The sequence below is a fragment of the Antedon mediterranea genome, chromosome 3 (genome assembly GCF_964355755.1).
Source record: "Antedon mediterranea chromosome 3, ecAntMedi1.1, whole genome shotgun sequence".
Lineage (NCBI taxonomy): Eukaryota > Metazoa > Echinodermata > Crinoidea > Comatulida > Antedonidae > Antedon > Antedon mediterranea.
In genome coordinates this window covers 31,530,154-31,550,693 of record NC_092672.1, presented here as the reverse complement: position 1 = coordinate 31,550,693, position 20,540 = coordinate 31,530,154, and the positions used below count along the sequence as shown (strand labels likewise).

The window sequence follows — 20,540 nt, the reverse complement described above, 5'->3', positions numbered from 1 at the left end:
AAATAAAACATAAGCATTTTAAATATTTTTTTCAATGTTTTTGTTGGATATGCCATTTTTGCACATAATAGTATCATAATAATATCACTGTGACCAAAAATGGATTTAAAAAAAAATGTATTTACCTGAAAAAACTGTAGTTAACGAAAAAATAGTCCAATTGACTGGAAGACAACATTTGGTTGAATTTGACCATTTATTTTTGAAGTGAAACAATTTTAATTATTTTTTATTAACTTTATTAAAACTGTAAAATGACCTATTCATTCAACTGATTTTATTTCTTTGTTTTTAATGATGTTTTGAGAGAGAATACATTTTTATACGTTTAATTTGTTTATTGAATAATTATGTCAAATGTTTATGTTGAAGAAGGAACTATAGTTTGTACTTGTAATTTATGTAGATTGAAATAATGTGTGTACTGTAAATAAAAATAAATTAATACTGTAAATAAAAGATATACTTGTAACAGATTTGATACATCTGGCCTTTTATTCATTCTCCTGTACTGTTAGTATTTATATATTAACATTTCAGGTTTCTATGCATGTTCCTACACACGTGTGGATTTCGTAATGAGCAACTTTCTTCCGAGTAATTAGGAGCTAATTCAGAATAACCCTGGGGCTTGTCTAATGTAAACGAATCACATTTAGTTTCGTTAGTTGTTTTCCTTGCCTGCAGGACATGTGTTCGTTAATGCACAACAAACGAACTGGACGTAAATATCCCGAAGAGTAAATTTTCATCGTACTGTTATTTTTTTCAGGTGGCTGAGCACTTAACTTGTGTTACGTGATGGAATTGATATTGGGTTTGTGGGTAATTTGGACGCAGTAAACGTCCAGAGGAATTTTTCAAGATAATTGTCACGCAAGTCAAATCAATATTTCAGGTATGTCAAAAGATATTCCTACATTGTCCAAATGTCATGAGTAAATCTATACTGTTCTTTGTATATATTTTTCATACTTGCATAGATAATTTGAAGTTTTAAAATGGCATTTACAGTTTCTTTATTCAACTATTTCTAATATTTTGTGTGGGGTCTAGTTGTTTTACTTCTAAACCAGATCCTAACCAAAAAAGGGGAAAAAATGTTATGTTAAACTGTTTGAATATTTATGTTAAATAATTTGTACTATCATACTTGTTTCTTCTTTTTGTTTGAATAATGGACCTATAGGTCCATGGTTTATTAAATATTACAAAACCAAACGAAAACGTATAAATTCCACCCCACCTACACAATTTTTGTAAATTTACAGATTAATTTTCGGTTTAATCAATATGTGTTTCTTGCGAGGTGTAAAGTTTAATAAAGTAAGTGACCTAATTTGTGGCGTGTGATTTTTTACACACGAAGGGAGCCCTCGTGGGGCTTCGTAATCAATCTGTTTATGACATCAAATTTAAATCATTAAACTGTCTATACTGTATGATGTTTATATAATAATAATATATATATTTCTCTAATGCACCCTTGCTTGATATCCCAGTTTGTTGGGATAATTAATTAATGGTTTGGATTAATAGTTATATATTCAAAGTTGTAATTGGGTTGATAGATTTGCTCTTTCTGATGAAAGAAAGATTTTTCACCTACTTAAACTATTTTTAGATATTACTAATTTAGTGATTCAGCATCAAATTGATGTAGGTTATTGAAATTATTGGAAAGTTTATAGCATTAAATTAAATTGTGATTTTAATTACATTGTATACTTACCCATCTTATAAACATTGTGGAAAACTGAAACAACCTATTGTACAAGTGAAGGAAGTGGTCAAGCGGTTAAGGAAGGGGCGTCGTTTACTGTACCTAAAGAGCCAACAATATCTGCATGGGTGCCAGGCCAACTTTCTCCTAGTTTTGGTGGTGGAACAAGACTTTTTAGATTCGACTCCACATCAAAAAAGCGACCAAAGTAGCCCGTAACAGGATTGATACATAGAAAGACAATATAATACATAACAATAACAGTTTTTAATACAAATAACATAATACTTGGACTATACTTTTTCATGACAGTAAAGAGAGCTATAGTATTATCGTTTATTTTTGTGATCCTTATTTCTGCTTCATACAACATCAGTTGTTTTAGTGTTTCAGCACATTGCATTTCAAACCAATCATGGTAATCTTATTAATTTTTTAGCAAAGGATATGGTGCTATCCTGTTGAAGTAACTAAATATCATGTTTAATTAGATTTCATTAATTGAGGAAGCTTCCATATTTGTTCAACCAATTGAGGGGGTGTTTTTGGCATCTAGTAGACCTTCTACATAACAGTAGATTTGTTACCTCAAATAAAAATCTGAATTCAATTTCAAGACAATCAAATGCATTTTTATTACCCAACATCTAAACAAGGCAACCTAACAACAGGATAGGTTTATCTGTGGCTGCGACATGATCAGTTCCACGCTCCTTAACAGACATTGTGCGCTGCGAAAAATATGTACATAGTACTGTTGGTATTTGTTGCAGCCAGACATAAGATCAAAGGATTGTTACCAGTTCCTATCTTGAGAAAGCAAGTTCACTGTCTTCTTGTTTGCTTTGATCTAAATAACGAGTCCATATACAAAAACGCTATTTTCTGTGGCAAACATTATATGGGCCAATAATTAATATGAGTTTATCTAAAGCTCTCTCTACACTATCAAACTTTATGTGACAAAAAAATGTGATGTGCCTATATATGGACATGTCATCACTACCATATTTAGGCATATCACCACCATATTTGGGCACTTTTTTGTGAAACTAGTTTGATAGTAGAGACAGAGTTTTAGAAACGTGTTTGATTTGAGGCTTTGGGAGTGTGAGGGTAGCCTGAAATGTGCAAGTCTCTTGTCATATCAGGTATGAGACTTGGATGATAGATATGAATTGGATTAAAATGTGATATATGGGTTCAGCATTTCTTTGTCCTCTTCTTTTAAATTCTTGGTAATTACAATTATTAATAGATTTTTATTCTTTTATTGTTAATATAGTCAAGAAATTTTAAAGAAGAAATAATATTAAATTAAATTTATTATATTCAGTAAAGAATAATACTTACTTTTGCAATGAAATTATTTTCTTTAATGTTATTTTGAATTAACGTGTGCCAATTTTAATTACTGTTAATGTATTTATGTCAGGAAGAAGTTTATATTTATTAAGCTTGTCAAGTATTGTATACAACATGCTTTCAATTTGATTCATGCTCTGGAGTGAAGCCAAATTTTTATCATTAAAAACATTTTTTTTATTTGATAGTCATTTCTAAAAATATTTTGTTTACATAATCTTCGACTAATGTTTAATTTTGTTTCTCTTACAGATCTTACAGATATATTTATATTAATTACTGTATATCCTCGGATATACTGTAATCCCACTTCTGGTCTAATCCCATCCCTTATTTATGTCTGATTTCACAAACAGGCATATCCCCTGGTATGGTTCCAGTATTGACTTTTGGTCTGGTTGTCTGGTTGTAGGCCTTTCTATAGCAAGTTCAGATGCTTAAAAACCATTTTTCTCCTGAACCAGGGTTTCCTCGGGTATAGTCCCGCCCCCCCCCCCCCAGGTTTAGTCCCGCCCCCAAATCTTGTGTTGTAGCTAGGTTCGACTGTACAAGAGGATACACTGTACTAACAGTAGAAACAAACTTTAAAACACTCCTCATGAGGGGACATTGTTATTAAGCATTTTCCACTGAAACGATCGAATATACGTTTTAACGCTATACCCATTCTATATTCAGGGGATATCCCTATTAAGGGAACATTTCCCAATGAAATGTACAAGGAGCAATGTGTGCTTCAACACTGCACCCAATGCCTAATAATAAGGAACAAAGTTTCCCTTTAATAGCTATTGTGAAAAGTTATATTGTCCTATGTTCGTATTCATCTCGATTGAGAATTGGCATAGCAGTCATATTACAGTGCCTACCACGAAAGCAAGAAAGGGACTAGGATTGATCAGGGTAACCCCTACTCTTGAAGATGCACTGGGTTCTTTAAAGGTACACACAAGCTAGATGTGTACACTGTTTTAAATCCTTATGCGAGAAAACTTGCCACCAGAACAATATGGCTGAGGAGTGGTGGCTACAGTATGCTTTGTCGCACCCCTTCCTTCGGCTCATCCATACAATTTGACATGGGGTGTCCCGTAAAAAGGATGTCCCTTAATAGGGTGTCCCGTAAAAGGGATGTCCCAAAAAAGAAGAGCTTTGACTGTAATTGAAATACCTAGGCAGAACCTCTAATACTATTTAGTTTATGGATTCTGTTTAATTGGATAGTTACATTGCTGTTGGATGTTTGCCGATGGAAGTTTACAATGTATGTAACCATGTATTTAATACAGAAATGAAAATTGAATATGCCAACTTTAATTACAATGAATAAATTAATTAGTTCACAAATATCGATGACAGTAATCGCACGCTTGAGACTGATATGCCGATATGCTGAACTTAAGGATGATAACTTTGAAGACGATCAACCTGGATTGTCAGAACTCTGAACAAGATGAAGCTGAGTTATCGGCGAGAATTTTCCTCATAGGTATATTGTGGCAAGCATTTTGCAACTTTAGAGCAACATGATGAAGCGTGGTTCCCACTAGCGACGCAACGCAAGGACGTAACGCAACGCAAGTGAATTGACCAATCACAAGCGATGGCTTATTTGCTTGTGATTCTAACTGTCTATAACTTCGCTTGTCATTGGTCAACACGCTTACGTTGCGTTTACGTCCTTGCGTTACGTTCTAGTGGGAACCAAGCTTAACATGGAGTAAGTGGGCGAGCTGTTAAGATAGTGGAATAGTAATTACGTAGCCATCACATCGGCAAGGGTTTAAGGCTCACGCATTCCAGTTCCGATGGTAGAATGAGTTTTCTCGGATAAGGACTATAAACCGTAGGTCCAGTGTACACATCTAGAACCTAGTACATCTTTCGAGATAAGTAGGATGGGTTATCCCGGTGCACACAGCCACATCATAACTGGGCCCTCTGATTTTACTTTGGTCATAAATGGCATTAATATGACTATTTTCTTGTAATTTTGTAGTCATTATTTTATAAATGTAGAACATGGTTCATTCAAATTTAATTTGTGATATAGTGACTCGTTTTGTTAACTTGAATTGTGACAATCTAGACACATGTCTAGCAGATATTGTTTGCAATAATTACTTTTTTTCCTGACAAGATTTAAACATGTGCGACACTTGATTATTTATTTTATTGACGAGAATTTGAAAATCTGTCTGTCAAACTGTTTGAATGCTAAATTATTGTTATCAAGTTCAGTTTCATTTTTTTTATTTATTTTAATTCATAATGCACGGTACAAGCTAGACTAGCCCAAATATAGTACCAGCCCAGATCTACAGTAGTACTAGCCAGACATAGAACTAGCCCAGTATGAACACAACTTTTTCTATCCAATCGTCTATCAGGCTAAATGAAAACATACATAGAAACTGTGTTGATTCATAATGCAAAATAACATGTGGACTAGTAAAATCAATAGCCAACTTGCCCAGTTGAGAATAATAATTCAGGGAATAGTAACAGTAAGCTTTTTAGCTGAATTTCACATGATTTTGGGTGTTGTCTGAATTGAAATGTATCATAAAAAAATATGCAGTCTTACATAGAACATTACATGTGCATTAATTTAAACAATTATGCAAACAATTTAAATCTGTCGTCTGTAGTTACAGTTTTTTTCCCGAAATGTTTAGTAATTATTGAAATATTATTTAAATGCAGTTGTTGTCATGTCTTATTTAATTTAAAATCAAATAAATTTCTTTAAGCCATATATTTGTCATGTTGCAAATTGAGGTTTCATGAAATAAAGCCACATAACATGTGACGTTCGTTCCTTCTATGTTGCTGCTCCGAAGCATTGAAACCAAATTCTGGTGACTATGCAGGAATCTCCGTCTCTCGATCTTTTATTAAGTATCAACTCAAATCCCATCTTTTCTCTTTGTTTTAATTTTTTTTAAATTTCTTTTTTTGTTTGTTTTATCTTTTTAATCTTTATATTATATTCATCCTATAGTGATATTTCTTTACTTCTCTGTCGTCAGCCTCTATGTAATTGAGAAAGACTCCCATGTGGTTTACTTGGCTTAAACGTGTCATAAGAGGCTATTGGCTTTGGTTCAATCTTTATCTTATCTTCCTTCCTTTTAGAGGATTGATTTTCTTAAAATCAATCCTGTTGAAATACATACATTTGATCAGCAGTATTATTTTACACTTTATTCATATGAAGACGTTAATTCACTGTAGGCCTATTATTTATTTATTATTTACTTTTATATATATTTTTTTATTATGTTTATTTTATTTATTTTTTAATTATTAGGCGTAATTATTCATTGATATTTATTTATTTATATTATTTATTAATTTAATTATTCATTATGTTTATTTATTTTAATTATTCATTGTGTTCATTTATTTAATTTATTATTCATTAATATATTTATTATTCATAATATTTATTTATTTATTATTTATTTATTATTATATTTTTGAGGATAAAACAGAAAGCTTCAAAAATTTTCAAAATGTAGACAAAGAATGCATGCAACGATTCTTTCTTTCACAAGAAATTAAGAAGAACTAGAGGGAATCTTAAATAACAATATGAAATTATGATATGGTTCATTGGTTAAAGCACTCTTCCTGTAAAAAAAATAGGTCATAAGTTCAAATTTCATTTTCTAAAAATGGATCTTTCTGGTAACAATTGATATTACACTGTTTATCACAGTAAATATTATTATTATTATTTATCACATTTTTTTATTTCTTTCAAAACAAAATTACAATAAAAAAGAAAATTTCTTTTAATTTACAAATATTTTATGAGAATAAAACAGACTGGAAAAGAAAGAAGTGTCTTAAAAAATGGTAATACATTTCAGTTTTGAAAGTGGAAAAGTCCCAAAAAGTAAAATCAAAAGGAAAAACCAAGAGAAATTTGTGTTGGGCAAGAGTATATTAATAATAATACTCTTTCATATGCAGTAAACACAACTAACAGAGCTTTCAATTTACCATTTTGGAATCTCAAAGACAGTTTTTGGTAGAAATTTGTGTTTATCTGACCGACAATTAGCTGGCACGCATTTCAATTTCAGTTTCCACTTCATTGTACTGGTTAATATTCTTAATCTTTCTATTTCCAATGGATCTAAACCGAGAAAGAACGGGTTGCAACCAAATACAATGTTAAAATGTATGAAATGACAGAATTTTATAAATTCCCAGTGTCCCATAAAAAAAACTTGTTCAGAAAAAGATGTCTGGGGTCTACTGAATGTTAAATTTATTTGAAATTTGTTCAATAAGTCTTTTTGTCACAAAGATTGTATAAAAGATATGCCATTTGAAATTACTGTAGTAGAAATAAGACAGAAATGGGACATAATTCTAGACTAAACAATTTTTCAATAATAATAATTACAAATAATTTCTTGTAAAAATTGTTCTTTGTAACCATGGCAATTGACATAAATGAATATGGCTATTAAATTGAAGTAGAAAATATAATTAAATCGAGTTAATTTGCATATTTCAATCAAATTTGGTATTTCCAGTCTAATTCACTTATATTTCACCTACTACTGCTTAGGCAAAATCTTTGGAGGTAGAAGGTAGTCAGCATTTAATTTATTTTATTTTTTATTTAATCAAAACCAACAGCGATAATTACTGCGACTAACAGGTTTGATACAAACAAAGCCAGGAATGTTTAAAGCACGTTGATTGGTCCTAACATTGATCAAGGGCTTTTCTCGTCCAGTGTCCACCTTGACCAGAGGAAAGGCATGGGCCAATACGTCTGAGGCAGATACTAGATGCAAGGCTGCCATAAGAGTCAGCAATGCTGATTTCAAATGCCTAACGGGACCCCAGCTCCATATACAGCACCCGATATTCCCACATGGTCTCCCATCCAAGCTCTAACCAGGCCCAATATTGCTTAACTTCGGTGATCTGACGAGAACTGGTGTTTCAACTTGGTAAAGCCGTATAACCTATAACTTTGAGATAGTATAGGGATGATGCTGTGTAAAATGTAAGCCATCTAAATTGTTATTCAAAAAATGATTCTTCATTAAGGATACTAATTGCAAATACATACAGGGTCCTTGTAAATTTAAAAATAATGTTTATTAGTTGTCAACACTTGAGTTACCAATTTCATTACAGGATTTCATTATTAACTATTGTTGTTAATGAGCACATTTTTGTTAGTGATTCTTAAATCATGTTTATCTGGCTAATAGCATACACACGCGTTGCGTAATCAGCGTCAACATTGACTGCCAATGATGATCGTTTCATTGCCTTGCCGCTAGCAAAGAAACATTATTAACCCGATTTGGATAATAACAATTGTAACTCATGGAAAACATAAATTCCAACAACGTTAAATGCCAATTAATGTTTGAAGAATAAATGTGAGACGTAGGCAGTGCTTTTGGCATTTAAGAAATCCGGATATTGCTTAGATTTGAAGATAGTACTTTGGGAGTGGCAGGAAGGAATGTTTATCACCAACCTACAGTGCCACTTTCATAAAAATGTTTTAACTAAAATTTAATCCAATATTTTTATATTCCAATTGTGTATACATGGCAGTTGGTAATGCTTTTGGGAAGAAATTCTGCTATTGTTTAGATTTGAACCCAGTACTGTGGGAGTGGCACTGAAGAATATTTACCACCAACCTACAATACAGTGCCACTTTATTCATAAAATGTGACATTTCTTTATAGTAAAATTTATTGAAACATTTTTGCATCATATTTTCTAATGCGTTTCTTCTTTACCATGAAAAATTATTTTCAATAAGTAATTAAAAAAAAATTTGACCAGTCACAAAGAAAATTATTGTTCCTGAATTATTATTATATACAAAAAAGCCATTTTTTAAATGTAAGTGAAACTTTATTGCTATTTTGTAAAGTAATTTTAATACTATTTATCTGCCATAATTTCAGTGACTCTTGACTTTTTCTTGTTTATATTAAATATTAAATTATTCATTTTTGATACAGTTCTGATAAAGAATTACCGTTAGACACATTGTAATATAGCAATTTTATTCTCCTACTTCAACATTAATTTTTAAATTGATTTTTGTCGGATTTTTTATTGCGACCTCTTGGGATAGTGTATGTTTTATGTGAAAATCATATAATATGATGATCGTGTAATGTCGTGACATGACGAAAAATATAGGTCAATGTATTGTATTTAAACTTGCCTTTTAAATAGCATTGTCAATCAAGGGGTCAGGTAGGAAATTTGGCAAAACTTATAGGTTTGGATTATACACGAATTACATTAACAATGAAATTTACTTTAGTCTTACCTGTATGTCTAAATGTACTCAGGCATGGGATTATACTCAAGCATGGGACTATACTTGAACATGGGACTATACTTGAAATGGGACTATACTTAAACATGGGACTATACTTGAACATGGGACTATACTTGAAATGGGACTATACTTGAACATGGGACTATACTTGAACATGAGACTATACTTGAACATGGGACTATACTCAAGCATAGGACTATACTTAAGTATGGGACTATACTTAAGCATGGGACTATACTTGAACATGGGATTATACTCAAGTGTGGGACTATACTTGAACATGGGACTATACTTGAACATGGGACTATACTTGAACATGGGACTATACTCAAGCATAGGACTATACTTGAACATGGGACTATACTCAAGCATAGGACTATACTTAAGTATGGGACTATACTTAAGCATGGGACTATAATCGAAAGTGGGACTTATTCGAGCATGGGACTTACTCGAACATGGGACTAAACTCGAGCATTTAATTTTTTATATTTTCAACTATTCCTCTTTTGAACTATTTTTACTACAGAAAAATAAATGTTACCTCTGAAAATTAATTAAATTCTGAGAGACGGAAGGTTCTTTTTGTATTCATGGCCTTGCTTAAAACAGATTTTTAAAAGTCAATTTTAATTGAAAATTATCGAATATAATGATTGCATTAAATTGAAATTGAAGTGTGAATAGAAATTATCATAAAAGAAATCAAATAAATTATATAGTATAATTATAAATTATTATTATATTAATACTATATGTTATAACAAAATTTGAAGAATTATTCATAAAATAAAAACATTCTTATTTAAAAAAAGCAACTATTTTACCAATATAAAAAAATCATCTTAAACATGATAATAATAAATATACCCATTATTGCAAGTTGATATACTCTAGACAAAGGAATATAAAATTAATAAAATTGGGGAAAATACCTGCCATAGGACATAATAAAAGAATTTCATGACAATATAATTATTGTTCTTTTATACGACCCTGGGCATTTATCATGATAAAATCTATTGTGCGATATCATTGGCCTGGATCACAAACACTCTCTTCCATTAATTACAAATTGTGTACTTTGACAATGAGAATATTGTAATCCATTGTATTCCGTAGTGTACTTGCATACTGCTTGGATGTATTCCTAATGGAAGCAATAAGACTGTATGGGAATATGAATTTTTCAGTGGATTTATCCTGGATTTATTTTAGCAGTTTTTTTCTTATAAAACTTTAATTTTTGTATCTGCAGGTTTGAACATGAATGGAATTTATTCTATATTATTCACCAAATTTGGAATTATATTTCATTGCTATGTATGTCGTTGTAAGTATGTCTGTTTATCCAATTTACTGTAATTATCTTTTTTGTATTAAGGCAAGAAAAGGGGAGGGAGAAGTGAGTGGGAATTTGAGTAAATTATTCCCCCATTTTTGTTTTAATATGCCATTTTAATTGTCACATAATAGTTATTAAAAATTGGGAAAAAAAATGATTTACCTGAAAAAAGCTGTAATTTAAAGTAAAAAATATTCAAATTGTCTGTCTATCTAACTATTTATTCTCTCTTTTTATAAATGACATCATCATTATAGTATTACAATCTGCAAAATGGCCTATGCAAAGTCTAATTTTATTAATCTTCATTTTTCATGTTTTTGGAGGACAATACATCAACAGTAGTGTCAATGCCATTAGGCCTATAAAATAGCTTAGGCCCTGTTCAGACCCATGGCGTTAGACCGTTTTAGCGTACAACGTTACTAGCAAGGTCACGTTACAAACCGCAGAGAAAAAAACGAGGTGTTCAGACCCATAGCGTACGATTATCGTTACAACGGAAGTACGTCATTCAGGTTGTTTCTAGTTGCATATTCATGTGCTCTTACCCACGTGTTTTGATCATTATTTCCACTCTGTATATAGGCCTAGATCTCAGCCCTACAATTATGACAAAATTTGCCGTAAATAAAACATACCTCAGCATTTATTTAAGAAAAATATAGTAAAGCCAAATTTCTGTTTCTATTGTTTTATTTTGTGTTAAAAACATTTTCCCCAGGTTCTTGTGTTACGAAAATAAAGCAGGCCAAGTTCTAATGATGAAGAAAAAATTGATTGTGATTAGTCTATCCAGTCCAGTCAAAGATATATATTCTTTGTTCCAGTCGGTTGAAAATAACCCTTAACTTGCTAATAAAAGGGACACAGCTCCCCTTGTTTGTTTACTGAATTTTTTAGGAGTTAGGGGGTTAGTTTTCAGCATTAAACTTGTCCAGTCTAGTCTGCCTTGTATGAATGAGTGACTTGATGTCCCACGCTAGTTTTTAGCTTGAATGAAATGCGTGAATGATCGACTCTAGGCCTAGCTAGGTCTAGGCCTAAAAGCGTATGGGATCGTAGTCCCTGTTTAAATACAAGGTGCATGTATTTATGTCATTTGTTAGAAAATATAATGGTAATCAGTTGATAGTAGTTTGTAGCCTTTGTAACAGTTGTATTTGTAGTGTAGTTAGGCCTTATTTATTCTGGCCTTTTTGTTATTGAAATCCATCTCACACATTGACGATACAAGATGTCAGCCTAGGTCAAACCTTGTATAGCGTCATAACAGGAAACGTTCTGATTGGATACAACGTTGACTTACAGTAGCGTCGTACGCTAAAACGGTACTATCAACCGTTTTCCACTACAACGCTACAACCGTTGTACGACGCGTTGTACGCTAATCCCCAACTGTTCAGACACACATTCTTTTAGCGTCGTACGCTAAAACGGTCTAACGCCATGGGTCTGAACAGGGCCTAATTGAGCTTGTATTTTTCACATCCGTTGTGAGGCAAATCCTGGTGCCATGACTGGTCCATCTATATCCCTCAATTTCTTTCTACAGAAGAATGCATTCATAAAGACTCACTATATTGAAAAATAATTTTTCATACTGACTTTTATTCTACCCACTTGCAATACCACCCACTTGCAATACCACCCTTGTAATTGTATTCCACGTACCTTCTCAATTTCATGACTTCCCCAAGATTGATTGCAGCTAAATTATATTATTTAATTGAAAAACATCAATAATGCCTATAGGTAGGTGCAATATTATTTGCAGATATCAACTAAATTAACATTGGAGAAATCCAGGTTAATTATGTAATTAATACACTGAAATAGTTTTGTGCTAGGTTAATAGGAGCATCAATCATAACACATTTCTAGCCAGGGGCAGATCCAGCATTATAGATTAGCGGGGTGGGGGGATAAATATTTCATAAATGATAAAAACGGTCCGCCGGGTTGCATAAACATGAAAATAGTCATTATTTATTTTAAGACATGGCTGTTACATTTTAAGAGGGGTGGGAGCATTGCAAGCACACCTTTCTGTTTTGATATTGGTTGCAGCATGCACCTACAGTATTAAAATTGTTATTTTAGTCAATTTAATCGGCAATTAACAAATTAGAAATATATGCTTTCAAAATAAATTCTTGTTTTGAAGATTTAGAGGTGAATAATAGTTAGCAATGAGCTATTAGTACTGTTACTGAATGTTAGTCAAGATTCGAATCCCAGAATCTTAGAAATTGTAGAAAGTATATAATTAAAGCACTATTAAGGTTATTATCAGGTTATTGCCTGATAATAATGATTGACTAGCAAAATATTAAAGTTTAGGTTGATTGATGTCATAATTTCCCATCAAAATTTCATGATTAAAATGTCAGTCATTAATAATTCATTCATAAATTGGAATATTAACTGAACTTTTAAACTATTATTATCATGTTATCACAATATAGTTAAAGCACCTCAAATATTACAATTTAAACGTGAAATACATTTTTTTTTGGCCTAAATGAAATTAACTAATTACATCTATAAGTTAAAGCTCTGTCTACACTATCAAACTTTATGGTGTCATATCACTACCATACTTTATCACTTTTTTTTTTTGTCAAATTAGTAATGTAGCCAGAATAATATAATGTAAGTATTAAAAGAAAAATTATTTTTTGCCTGTGTTTAAAAAGAAATTATCTTTACTTATTAAAATAAATATCTTATTTTAAATATGATTTCTTCATTTAAAAGTAACTTAATATAATTTTGAATTTTAAATCCAACATGATATCAAGGCCATTTATTATTTATGCAAAACTTAAATAATTTATTAAAACAATTAAGTCAATGGAGTAGAATGTCATCGTGCATTGTTCCCCACACTTTGTTTTATCCCAGACAAAGGAACATAAATATAAAACAATGATACTAACTCAACAAATCCATCGGGATATCTTCTTAAAAAAATGTTTTAATGAAAACTGACATAGAAGGCGAATATGACTTTTAATATTAATTTGTCTGTCATTTACCAAATGATAGAGGCATTACTTTTTTGTTCATTAACATCAATAATGGTATCTAAAAGAATAAATAATTGGTGTGTGTATACAGGAGATACGCGTGTGTACGGATTTTAACCCTTTGTACTGAAGTGTTTTATTACTAGTCTGCACAAAGGTGGCAACATCAGCTGATTGGACATTACACTATATCACTCAATATAGACAACAGGAAAAATACACTCCGGACTATTCCATTTTTTCATAAGCACTGCTTTGTTATTTGCTGTTAGTCATAGAACTATTTAATGGACTATTCCATTTTATCAACACACATTAGACTATTGAATTATTTTTGTATGATATTTGACTATTCCATTTTGTTGAGGCTTATTTTAACCTTGTCATTAATGTAAATTGGACTGTTCCATTTATTCATGTTCATTGCTTTGTTGAGTAAGGTATTGTGAGGGATTGTCATTTTGCTAGTAGGTTGCCGGCTACACTCAATTCTGTCATATTTTGGATTTTATATGTATTGTACATCGCTGGAAATTACTTTTATAATAATAGTACGTAAGTTTATCAGAATTGTATTTATTTGTTAGAAATGTATTTGGTGTTTAATTGTGTTTGTTGTTTTACGCATAATAAAATATCCATTTTTCTTTGTAACATTAAAAGTGCATTGTTTAATACTTAATGGTTAACCTTCAGAATGGACAATTTTCGTTTCCTTTTTATGCAGAAATTGTAATTCTTTTCCTTGTTTGTTTTAACAGAAAATTATGGACTGTTATAATGTACTGTCGTACTATTTAATATATATAAACACAATTTCATAGCGAGTTAATGGTAAACAGTCGGATTTCCAAATGGATATCTGTGAAATTCAGACTGACGGTTATAATGTACTGTACTATTGAATGTATATAAAAACAATTTCATAGCTAGTTACTGGTACTGGTAAACAGTGGGAATTCCAAATGGCTATCTGCGATATTCAGATTATTTTATGTACTGTTCTATTGAATGTATATAAACACAATTTCATAGCTAGTTCTGGTAGTTACTGGGAACACTGGGAAACCAAATGGCTATCTCTGATATTCAGACTATTATTAATGTACTGTACTATTAAATGTATATGTACAAAAACAATTTCATAGACGATAGCTACTTACTGACAAGTGTAAGCAATAAATTAAGTATTGCAAAAATAGATTAAGCCAATTTGTACATTACAGTACATGTTGAAAAACATGAAAGCTGAATAGGAAATTAGTGAGCAATATTATTTAAAGAAAATGTTCAAAATAACATTTTGTAAGTGTTTCTATCTAAACGTTCTCCTGTTTTTGTTTTTTACTTTGTTTTTTTACAATTTTTTATCCTGTCTGTTATTATTATTATTATTATTACTTGTATAGCGCACATTTATACAACATTTAATTATAATCAGCGGCGCTTCACATCAATTAGTATCGTAACATTGTTTGAAATATAGTGCTTTTAAATGTTTTTTAAACTGATTATAGTCGTCTAAGGGCGCGTTTATACAACACGCTATTACACGCATATTCTACACGCCTACGAAAAGTGTGTTGTATAACAACAAAGAGATTCCGTGTAATGAGATTTTAATTGCAAAAAAGGCTACTTGGCTGAATCCTAAAATTTGGTGGATTCCCGGTCGCCGTTACCGTGTTGGAAGTGTCCTCAGGGTATATTTTGACCTCTCGTTAAAACAGGTCGTAATATCAATCATTGCTAACAAGATTGGGCCCATTTATTGCTGCTTCGCTGCCAGCAATCATCCTCCTACCACGTCTTACGCCTAGCCTAGTGGGGCCAACTCGTAGTGGTAGTAGGCCTCTATCGTTTCCCACTCCAAACAGAATCAAAAAAATAACATCGCAAAAGTGGCATCTTCTTCCATAGTGTATAGATGAAACAATGAAACCCTTAAAATAACTTTTATTAATTTAAATGAACCGAGAACAAAATAAACAACAATGCAAACGTGAACGAATACAATATAATGAAAATGGTAAAAACCGCGCGAATACATCGGACAGCGAGGAGGCGACGATGATTGTTGACAACTCAGCCAATTCAAGCGCGATCAACGATTTGACCTTTTATCCTAGCATGCACTGCGTGTTGATGAAACTTCCGGTATAACACGGTATCGTGATTTCTAGTATAACAGCAAACGTTAAGGTGGGTTGACCTCGGTCCGAACAACACGCTAAAAATTAAAGCCGTGTTCAAATTTAGGGTGTTGTATAAACACGACCTAAGTGTTTAATGTGACTTGTTAATCTGTTCCAAATTTTGGGTCCTGCTACGGTGAACGAACGGTCAGCAAATGTCTTTCGTTTAGTTCGTGGGATTGTCAGGTTATAATTGCTGGTACTTGAACGAGTAATGCGAGAAACATTCCTTTTAAACTTATTTTGACCTCCATCTGCACATTTTTGATGTTTTTATGTTTATTGTAATGTTTAAGTTATGTGTAATTTGTAATTTTTTTATTTTTTTTTTAATGTGTGGAGAAACCAATAAAACAAACAAACGAAAAAAACATCCTTTATTATCATAAACTTATAAATAAAAACATATTTGTATTTTTAATAAACAATTATTAGTGTAGTGCTAAAAATAGTCAAAAGGGGATGATTGAGGGAATGTAATGTTAAGTCAGATTCTTCACCTCGAGTCTTTATATATATTTTTTCGGTTTAAAAATATACATAAAAGCTATTTCGTTTAGTATTATATTTAACCTCTAAATTATGATATAAAATTTACCCTTTCAAATATTAACGAGTACTTTTAGGAGAATGAAGCATTTTATAGAATTGTATTGTATAAGTTATTAAGTTTGAATTTTATAGTATAAAAAACATGTAATACAAGTTTTTAAAAGTTACTAATGCAATAAGAAAATAAGAATTTGCTTAAATTGTCTATAAACAGAGCAGTACTTAATGTCCCTATTCATAATCATTTTATTCTATGTAAAGGTAAAGGTAAAGGTAATGGTAATTATCTTAGCTTACTCAAGCTTAACTGGAAACTGAGGAGATTCGGATTAGGCCCTCTACGAACCCACGGCAGCCAGCAGTGCAGCGCCTACCAGATCAGCACACCGGGAGACGATCACCTACTCTTTTCGAATAGTGTACCAAGTTCTTTAACGTGCACTGTTAAGTACACGGGACCAGCGGCTTTACATCCCATCCGAAGGACGAGGCAATGAGAGTAAAGCATCTTGCCTAAAGGATGCAATTAGTATGGTACAGATAACCTCGAACCCATGCCTATCACATGCTAGTCCGATATTACCATTACACCATTACTCTCCAGTATACACAGCACCCGCCACGATTTCTAGACGGTCTCCCATCCAGAACGCAACCGGGCCCAACGTTGCTTAACTTCGGTGATCTGACGAGAACCGATGTTTCAACGCAGTATGGCCGTATATGTAGGCTTTTGTATGGTGCCCTACCTAGAACAGAGTGCAACAATATTTAAGCTATTTCATAATTACAAGTCTTTGGGAGTGGAGTAATATGGTCCTTAGAAATTAAAAGAATAGTCTTAAGATGTGTTGAATCACAATTACTTTTTCTTGCATTTGTTTGAAAATGTGTGTTTTTGAAAACTTTTTGTCATTGTACAATCACCGTCATTCTTTAGATACCCTTTGAACAAAATTATCAACATTTTAAATATTCGGTTATATATTTTCTATTTTATATTTAATCTGTTATTAATGCTTTGCACTGATGGTTCAAAATAAAGAATAGAGTATGAATAATTTATTTTTAATTCATACATAACTATTATGTCATGTAATACAGGCTACCACCAGGTTTTTAAGTTCTATTACTTCAAAATTATGCCCTTGTATAGAGAGCTAATTGTAAAAATGCATTAACAAACTAAACCACTTTGATTATATAATAATGGCATAAGTACCTTTAGTTAGTGTATTCAAGTACAGTATATGATAGCAATGATAACCTAATGTATTTGGACTTAAGTAGAACTAAACTGCTGGTGTATTAATGCAGATCTGGTATGTACTCAAAAATTTCCCAAGGATGGTCAATAGACCTGCATATTGTTTGATAAATAGGATGAGATGGTTTACTAAAGAGCCGAAAAAAATTGAGGGGCTTTTGAATGTTATATGCTTTGATGCTCCTGGATGTAGTCAAAGGAGCACTAACATGGTTGAACCTTTATTGGCAAGACTTCTCGTATGTTGAACACATCTATGATAAGCAAATGTTTTTTCCTGACTTGAGGGTGTTCAAACGGAACACTCAAATGTTAAACCCTAGCTTTACCATAGTAAAAGATAGATCACTTAAGATGAGCTTTTACAATTGTAATTGTAATGTAATACTAATTCATGTCTAGTTATAAACTAATTTCTATGTTTTGTTATTGCCAATTTATATTCTCAATGGAGTGTAGATAGTGTCCTAACATTTTAAATAGTGATATATTTTCCTGGTGACCACTCTAAGATTTAAGTATTTTCCAAGTTTATTGTATTTTATATTTCTCTGGTGGAAAATTGTTAAAACGAAAAGTCTTAAGATTATGTTTACATAGATGCATGGTAAATTGTTGATCACAGCAGTCAATGAATTCTACTATTTATAATATTATATTTATATCTTCTTATTTGATAACACTTTATTTTCTGTCATTCAGATTTAATACAAATTATCAATAATTATTGTACACGGTAGCAATAACTAATAACAATAGGCCAGTCTGTGACATATGTTGTACTACCTCCTGGCAATCTGTCAAGCGAATTAATGCAAACAATTAACTCAAAGTTCATTCATTTGGTTTGGGTAATGGCCTGAATGTACGGCTTAATTATTGTTTGTGAGTGCAACTAAAAACAATCTAAGCCATACTCAGAAAGATCGTAACTCAGATTTACCAGAGCCAAGTGGTGTAATTGTAGGCCTATTATTATAGAGGTGTGTTTCCACTCGATCTAAGATACAAATTAATATCTATATAAATTAACTTTTATAGGCAGGCCTATATTATTGTTTGTGAGTGCAACGAAAACAATCTAAGCCATACGTAGACAGATCATTTACCAGAGCCAAGTGATGTAATAAGACTATTATAGAGGTGTTTTCCACTCGATCTAATAGTAGAGAGGCCAAATACACAAAAGTCCTCTATAAAAAGTTTGGGGGGCATTTTTTGTTAATAGCAGGCAACCATGTTGAATGTATCCTTTGTAGGGTGACAAAAACGATAGGGGTGGATGCCATCTTCAGTTTTGGGTTTTAAGGTCAGTTTATGTGGTCAAGAGGTCAAACAAAGTCAAAATATAGGATTTTTTTTTATTCACGGAAAATCATCTACATCATCAGAGCTATCCAAAAAGGTATATCTGAAGATCAACTGATGCTTCATATTATAGTAATTATGAGATAAACATTTAATTTTACACATAAAAACATAGGAAATTAAATATAAAAGTGTCATTTTCTCAAAATGTTGTTTTCACATTTCTGTAAAGTACACACAGTTTTTTAATAGGCTTTTCCCAGTCTGTTGTAAATTTGTCTTTTTCATGTTGTCCACCAGTCATCGTTTTGATTTTTGTCGGAAAAAATAGGTCAAGTGTTATATGTATGAAACGCCATATGTGCCAAAAGATTGGTCTTTTACTATTATATTAATATTACCTATAATAATGTAATACAGTAATATTTGGAAATTTGTTTTTAGAAAAATTATTAATATTACCTATAATAATGTAATAATATTTAGAAATTTGTTTTTAGAAAAATTTCGAAAACAGAGACCTATATGACCATATGTCAAGATGTTTTTGTTTGGGTCAGAGACCCCCTATAATGTAATTATTTAAACATTTTTTTCTTTATTTCAATGATACAAGTTTTTATTGAAGTTTGTTGTTTCAAGAAATCTCGAAAGAGAAACCTGGGTATCGAATCTTTGTTTTTTCAAAAACCCTAACTATTGGACTTTATCAAGGTTGGAAGGAGTGGTAATTGGGGACTTCTTCTTGAGGCCTTCGCATCTATGCTATCATGACTGACGGTGATAACAAATATAAAACTCCTTAAGTAATTAAGAAGTCCTTTATACACATGGATAAAGACGGTTTTAACGTTATTTACAAACATTACGTTACGTACTGTGTCCAGGTATGAAATCCATTTCTCCAAAAAGACATAAACGCACTTGAAGAGGACAACGTCATACAACAAATCAAATTCCAGCTATCCATTTTTATTCATATGAAGATCGTTTAAATTTTCTTGGCCTAACAACCCTGTATGACAGACGAATTTATGGTGACTTGATTGACAATTTTCAAAAGATTTCGAGGGTGTAGCCAAGGAAGACTTCCTTCAAATGAGATGCAATCTAAGCAGTAATACACGAGGACATCAGCTTAGACTTTTTAAACCTAAATTTCACAAAGGACTGATAGGAGATCCACTTTTTCACAATTAGTAATTATATATTTTAATAGTTTGCCAACCAAAGTCGTCATTTCTGAAACCACCAACACATTTAAAAACCGATTGGATTTGTTGTAGAAATGAGGTTAAAAGGGTAAACAAATTTACCTATCTTAACTATCAGAACCAATATTCTAAACACTGAGTGGATGATTGATCAATTCAAAATAGAATCATTGGTATAACAAGAAACGCT

At 31.8% G+C, this 20,540-nt stretch overlaps 1 long non-coding RNA gene and 1 pseudogene across 2 annotated transcripts in view; one reads left to right on the top strand and one right to left on the bottom strand.

The window, feature by feature from the left end:
* Window positions 1–7,963: 7,963 nt before the first annotated feature.
* Window positions 7,964–8,081, bottom strand: LOC140045659 (5S ribosomal RNA; annotated as a pseudogene).
* Window positions 8,082–10,586: 2,505 nt separating this feature from the next.
* LOC140045216 (uncharacterized) overlaps window positions 10,587–20,540 on the top strand; it is a 44,131-nt gene continuing 34,177 nt past the window's right edge. Inside the window, exon 1 of one of the 2 annotated variants that reach the window (XR_011844557.1) lies at window positions 10,587–10,770. This is a non-coding gene — a long non-coding RNA (uncharacterized lncRNA). Of the gene's footprint in view, window positions 10,771–14,292; window positions 14,370–20,540 lie in introns of those variants that run through there. The other variant, XR_011844558.1, reaches the window with a different exon arrangement.